We start from the raw sequence: 5,946 nt of genomic DNA, 5'->3' as shown, positions 1-5,946 counted from the left end.
TGCAGCATTAAAAAACTAGTATTTTCAGGGATATATACCTAAGTGGTAAAATTATAAGAAAATATTACATTAATATCAAATTCATATGGTAGTTATTAAGGATGTAGAGATAGTGAGAGATCTTTAAGATATATCATTAACTGTAGGGAAAAATAGTGTAGAACAGTGTTTGCAATTGGGAAGTTTTTATACAACTATCTGTTGAGGTACTAGTAATGTTTTATTTCTAACCAGAGTATGTATTAGGTACAGAGCTGTTTGTCTTATTATTTTAAAATTTAAACACATACACTATTTTTTGTATATGTAATATGTTACAAACACACTATACATTAAGGAGCGGTGATGGAAACAGCGAGCCAATAGAGAGCAAAGTGGAGTCACAGACAATTCTAAATGGCTCTGTGACAGTCTCAGAAAAGTACTTAAGAAATATAAAATCTAGAACCTCTTGTGCATGTGGGGTCTCTGACTCATGTATGCAGGGTTTCCATATACATGTACGTCTTAAATTTGGTTATCTTCTCTTGCTAAAAAAGAAGAAAAGAAATAAAACCTACCTGCTCTTAATTATAGATCAGAGTTAGAAGAGGCTGGAAGTGAGCATAAGTAGACTACAGTTTGAGGACAAACCATATGATACATTCGCACTGACTGCCAGTTTCCCTTTTTTCCTCTTCTTCCCAGCAACAAAAGGAGAAAGTTTGCAAAGCTTCTCGATCTCAGATACTAAGGGTTAGAGAGGCAACTGAAGAAAGAAAATAGGAGCTACATTTTGGTCTGGAGTCAGGTCAGCCAATTCGAGTTCTTTATTGCTTTTACTGCTTTTCGTTGCCTTAAACAAATTACTTAATATTCATTATAACAACTTGTATAATTTGTGTCCAGGGGAAGTAACCTTATCAGTCAAGCACCCATTGTATAAAGAGCTCAACATCTGAATATGAGGAACCGTGATACGTAATTCAAAGATACTCAAAGGTTAATTTAAAAAATAATTTGACATTTAAATTTTCAAATAAGTAATATATTCATATGATTCAAAAAGTGTCTTTTCCACCTTGTCCACCAACTGTGGTGCTTCTACCCCATTCCTTGACAGGTAATAATATTTATTAGTTTCTTATATTTTCCTCCAGAGTTTCTTGATGCAAATACAAGCAAACACAAATACAATTTTTAACAGAAAAGTTTCAAAAACAGTACAAAAATTCCTATGTACCGTGCAGAGTCACAAATATTTAACATTTTGCTATATTTGCTATCTCATTTCCTGTCTTTCTCTGTCTCTGTCCTTGTCTCTACATACATACATATATGCACACGCACAGATGTATATATATTTCTTCAGAATTACTTTAGAGCAGCTTGTACACATTATCCTTCTTCACCCAGATATTTCAGTGAAGCAGTGTGCATTTTCTAAGAATAAGAGATTTCACTTACATAACCATAGTAAAATTATTAAGTTCAGAAAGCTAACATTGGTATAATACTATCATCTAATCTACAGCCCTTATTCAAATTTCACCAATTGTCCCAACAATAAGAACATTATTGAGATTGTTTTTCCTGGTCTAAGATCCAATGCAGGACCATATACTGCATTTAGTTTTCATGTCTCTTTAGTCTCCTTTAATCTGGAATAGTTTCTCAGTCTGTCTTTGTCTTTTATGATGTTGACATTTCTTAAAATGACAGGCCATTTTGTTTTATAATATCCCTCAATTTGGGTTTGTCTGAAATTCTTCCATGATAAAATTCAGGTTTTGCTTTTTCAGCAGGAACAGTACATAAGTGATTGTCCTTCTAAGTATATTACATCAGGGGGTACACAACAGTTTGTTCCGTCATTAGTGATACTAGTTAGATTACTTGGTTAAGGGAAAGTCTTTCAAGTTTCTCCAGCGTAAAATTATTTTTACCCTTTGTAATTAATTAGTAACTTCTACAAATATGTTATTTTTAAAAACAACTTTCTCGAAGTATAATTCATATACTGTAAAATTCATGCATTTAAAGTGTTCAAATCAATGGTTTTGAATTATATTCACAGAGTTTTACAACCTTCCCCACAACTAATTTTGGAATATTTTCATCACCCCCAAAAGAACCTTCATATTCACTAGCAGTCATGTTCTTGTAGTTACATAGAATTGTATTAAATGCATGTACAATAATTTATCAGTCTCCTCTTGAGGGACATTGGTTTTTCTCCTAATCTCTACTTACAAATAGTGTTCAATAAGTGAAATTATTTTGCTTGTATTCGAGTATGTCTGAGGATAAATTTTCTCAAGAAGGATTGCTGGGTCAATGGCAAAGTACATTTGCAACTTTGATAAATATTGACTAACTAATTATTTAATGTTCATAATGTATTTTAGGGTACTCATTCAGAATGATGCAGTAATAATAAACCAAAAGAGAAACTTTTAGTTACTGATAGTGAGTATTCCTATTATTATTCCTATTACATCAATATCTATAAGGACTCTCAAACAGTATTTTGAGTTTCTCTGAAGTCATATTTTATGCCTTGAAGTGGTAATGCCTTCTGAACTATAAAGTCCTAGTCATCTTTTTTATACTATTGTCTTATTCCATGTTCATTTAGTAAAGGATGTAGCTTAATTACAACAGATAAATTTATTCCACAATAAATCTACTGTCGATTCTTCGGGTATCTCAATGGGCTGTTGACCCCATTGCAAGCACATATGATCTGCCAGACTAGTGGAGTTACCTTAGATTTTATTAGATAAACACACATGACATGCAAAATGCCTATGTTATTCCAAGTGTACAAAGCAAATGATAGAGCCGGTCAGGTCGATTGGCCACTTGAAGACTGATATTGTTTACAGGTTTTACATTCTTATCATTTTTTAAAAATGAGAAATTGTAAGGAAGCAGCACATAATTTGTTTTGTATGTAACACTGATGCTAACTTGTGTCAGACATGGAGATGCTGTAGCTCAGATGCCCTCTCAAGAAAGGACTTGTTGCCCAACTGCAAGGATTATGCAGTTACCTCCTTCAAGTCTCCTTTAGTTTTTGATCTAAGGTCATTTTCTTCTTGAAGTGGCCCCAATCAGTGATGCAGCAAGGTGGTGGAACAAAAGACTGGCCATTTCCACCCAATGTAGGACTCCTCTAATGGGGAGTCTCTGATCTTGAGCTCCCCATTGGGATGGCTAAATCTTTGGCAAATCTGCTTTGTGAGCTGATGGTTCCTCCGCCCAGTCCCGCTTCTTCCCTTTTCCTTTCAGAGATGTTACAACTCTTTAAGGCTTTTGCACCCTTAATTTCAGTTTCTGCTTCCCAGCAGACACAACTGATATATTTGTATATGAATATTGTTTTATGGAATATCAACAGGTATTTTTAATCATGATACTTCTATATAAACATCTCAAATGCATTGATTACAGAAATACATCAGTTTTTCCAAAACTGATTTTTTTTTTCATAATATGTAGAGAAATTGATGTAACTGTGAACCTCTAAGTAAAGAGCTTTCAGTTTACTCTAACTTGGGTTATGTTCTTTAAACGGAGTTTACTTATAAATATAGCTAAAGCACTCAAACTTCATCAGATCTACTCTTCTTCTTTGATGCTTTTGACAGAAATAATCTCTTCATTTTTTGGCTAATAAACAACTTTAAAAAAAGAAAGAGAAAGAAAATACAAAGAAAAAATATGCCATCACCCCTTGTGCAACAGTTCATTTCCCTAAATCTTTGAAATTACTTATACATGCATGATTTATGAAGAGAATGCCAGGAACACAGTTTCATAAGGATTATATTAAAAGTTTCTCTCCCTGAGGCAGAAGCATTGCTGGTTCAGAATTGTTTTCCTCTTAACGTCCTTTGTCTAAAAATGAAAAAGTTTGCTTCGATTTATGGGCTGTATAGCTTTTGTATTCTTAACTCTAACATAGAAATTAAAACACAAAAAAAAAAACAAGAAAAACTCGGAATGGAAAATGACAATAACAGCTAAAGAAGAACTGAATTTTAATTTACTAAGCCTATTTGACAAAAATAGGTTTTCTTATACTGAGACTTCAGTGAGAACAGTTCTTATGAAGTATTTTGTTATAATGTTCCTTTTAGTTGTTTATTGACTTTAGAAAGGAGAATGTGGAACATATTCTGAAAGTGAAACAGGGGGGAAAAGGACTGGAATGAAACCTGTGTGCTGAATAGGTCCAGTGCATTTCTTATAAGTTTATTCCTGGTTCTTGTTAACTTTCCTTATTGTTTGGAATGGGAATTTTAAAACTGCATTTCTACTTGATTAATGTTGGGTTAAAGAAAAAGCATTTTTGTGTTGTCTTAAATCTGGCCACCTTATTTAATTCTTTCAGTAGTTCCAATAGTTTTCTTTTAAAAATAGTGTCTTTGATTCTCTGCATTTACAGTCATTTTGTATGCAAACCATGATGGTTTTGCCTCCAGCCTTTTCATAAAGGTGAGAAGAGTGGGACCCCATAACTTCTCCGCCTTGACCAGAATTGGGAATGCTGCCATCTGATGTTGCAAGCTGCTGAATCAAGGAGCCATCTGCCAAAACTGATTAGCTGCCGCTGCAGTGGCTGGCTCCAAATCCATGCCACCTCTTCCAAAGTCTACACCAACAATGCAGATGCTCTGCTCACCTCTTCTCTTCAAAGATGACTCACAAGAGCATTTCTATGTGGTGGGACCCAAGTCACATCTTGAACTCTATCTACAAGAGAGCCTGAGAAATGGAGTTTTTAAGTTTCCATCTGTGTATTCATTCTAAAGCATGCCAGTATGCAATATTGGCCACAGTATTCTTTAGCATATCTAGAAAATTTCCTTCTATTTCTTTTTCTGAAATTGTGATAAAGTACACATAACATGAAATTTACCACTTACCATTTTTAAGTGTATAGTTCAATAGAGTTAAGTATATTCACATTATTGTGTAAGTAATTTCCAAAACATTTTTCATCTTGCAAAACTAAAACTCTGTACCCGTTAAATAATTACTACTTATTTCCCTCCTTTCTCCCAGCCCCTGATAACTACCATTCTACTTTCTGTTTCTATGAATCTGACTTCTCTAGATAACAAAAGAATCATACAACATTTATCTTTATGTGACTGGCTTGTTTCACTTAGCATAATGTTCTCAAGTTTCATCCAATGTTGTAGTGGACGTCAGAATTTCCTTTTTTCAGGCTGAATAATATTGTGTTGCGTGTATATAGCACATTTTATTTATTTATTCATATGTCAATGTGACTAAATAAACTTGGGTTCTTTGTACCTCTTGGCCATTGTGCATAATGTTACTATGAACATGGGTGTACAAATAGCTCTACGAGACCCTGCTTTCAATTATTTTAGATATATTCCCATCTTTCTATTTCCTTTGATAGAAGAGCTTTAAAAAGGAAAAGGCTGCTGAATTTATCAGTTTTCAGTCCCCATAGCAGATTATATTTTTTAGATGCCACATTTTCTCTCACCCCACATTCTTGACACTTTTTCTATTGAGTTGTGGAGTTTATATCCTCTCTCCTTGAACCTGGGAACATCTTTGCGACTGCCTGGAGAAATAGATAATAGCAGAAGTGATACTGTGTTACTCCCAAGACTGGATTATTAAAATGTCATGTACTTCCACCTTCTTCTCTTGGGACGCTCACTCTTGGAACTCATCAGCCCTGCTATGAGAAAACTCAGGTTAACCCATGGAGAAAGAACCTGAAAAGGCTATCTATACATTTTCCACCTGACAGTCTACTGTGGTCCCAGCCAACAACCCACATCAAGTGCCAAACAAGTAAGCGATGATGCCTCCAGGTAATTCTATCCCTCAGTCATCAAGTCACCTCAGCTTTTCAGACTATCCAGTGAGGCTCTGGATACTGTGGTATAGAGATAAGTGGTCCCTACTGTGCTC

Source organism: Pteropus vampyrus, unplaced genomic scaffold (genome assembly GCF_000151845.1).
Source record: "Pteropus vampyrus isolate Shadow unplaced genomic scaffold, Pvam_2.0 Scaffold66, whole genome shotgun sequence".
NCBI lineage: Eukaryota > Metazoa > Chordata > Mammalia > Chiroptera > Pteropodidae > Pteropus > Pteropus vampyrus.
This window is presented reverse-complemented; position numbering follows the sequence as displayed.